The sequence below is a fragment of the Nestor notabilis genome, unplaced genomic scaffold (assembly GCF_000696875.1).
Source record: "Nestor notabilis isolate BGI_N333 unplaced genomic scaffold, ASM69687v1 scaffold30624, whole genome shotgun sequence".
Taxonomy (NCBI): Eukaryota; Metazoa; Chordata; class Aves; order Psittaciformes; family Psittacidae; genus Nestor; species Nestor notabilis.
The window spans coordinates 24316-25921 of NW_009925713.1; positions in this window are offsets into that span (position 1 = coordinate 24316).

Here is a 1606-nt window from a genome sequence, read left to right on the forward strand (position 1 = left end):
TGCGCGACCGGGGCGGGCTGCGCCTGCGCTCGGGAGCCTCGGCATCCCCTGTGTTCCCAGACGGTTGCTCAGCCTCTACCTTGGGTTCCCCCTTCACCTGCGTCCCCGCCTCCTGCCTGCCTCTGCCTGCCCAGCGTCCTCTTGCCTGGGAGCGCTGGGGGATGGCATCAGGTGCCCCTGTGGCCCCTCCTCGCTGGTGGATGCATTTGCCTTCAGAGGTGCCCCTCGCTCAGCAGGGACATAGTGCCAGCTCTGAAGCCACCCTCACTGTGCAGCTCCCCGCTGTGGCTGGGCACTGCCGTGCTCCTGCACCAAGCATGGTGCCTGGAGCTGGGTGAATCTCCTGTGAGCGATGCTGACAGGGCCTTGTGCCTGTGTCATGGCAGAGCTCTGGGGCTTTGCTCTGCTCACCCACAGAAGCGGGTCAGGGGCTGCAGGTGTCCGGGCAGAGCGAGGAGCTCCCTGCCCCCTAATTCAAGCTCCAGGACTCGAGGGCCCTCCTCTGCCCAGAGGAGCCCAGTGGGATCCCACATCCAAAAAAACTGTTGGGACCAGGAGCACGAGTCCAGAGCGAGGAGTGAGGGGCTGGGGCTGTGCCTGGCGTGGTCCCAGGTGCTTCCCTGCACGGGTGGTGCATAGGTCTCCATCAGCATTAATAACAATCCCAGAGCATCTTCCATCTCTTGACCCTGAAGAATGAGATGCAGCGATATCCGGGTCCCTCCGCAGCCCTTCCCCAGCAGAAGCTATTAAAGAGCAGCTGGTTTCTGCTGGTGCTTGTTTGCTGCCTGTTTCCTTCTGGAGAGGAGAATGCTTGAAATCCGGGAGCTGCAGAGCAGTGGTAGAGCTGCCATGTGCACAGCTCCTCTCTCACGTCAAACTGGGACAAATCTGAGGATATTTAGATACTAAGAGAAAATCCTTCCCTGTGAGGGTGCTGAGGCGCTGGCACAGGGTGCCCAGAGAAGCTGTGGTTGCCCCATCCCTGGCAGTGTTCAAGGCCAGGTTGGACACAGGGGCTTGGAGCAACCTGCTCTAGTGGAAGGTGTCCCTGCCCGTGGCAGGGGGTTGGGACTGGAGGAGCTTTAAAGTCCCTTCCAGCACAAACCAGGCTGGGGTTCTGTGATCTTGGACTTCTGTGAGGGTGTTGCTCGCTGCAGAGCAGCCCCAGGGAGTGAGAACCTCATGATGCATCCTGCAGCCCCATGGAGGTGGCTGGTGCATCCCTGCACCCCAGGGACCACAGTGGAAGTCCCACGTGTCTATTTGGGGGAGACATCCCGGAGCTCCCATTGTTCCAGGCCTGCTGCCAACTGCCCGATCCATCCATCCATCCATTCATCCATCCCTCCCTCCCACCGCATCCCACAACTGAGCACTGGCAGCGACTTGGGCACTGCCAATTGCCTTCATGCCCTGGGTGGCGCTGGGGGTAATGGGTGCCAGGAGCCCAGGGCAAGGTCTGCTACTGCCTGTAAATAAGTGCCAGCAGCTCCTGGAGCTGCCCTTTGTCCCCTGCACCCCATGTAGCTGTGTATGGGGACACCACCACAACAACAACATCTGGGGACAGGCCGCTTGTCCCCGTCAGCTGCTGGGCCCGGGG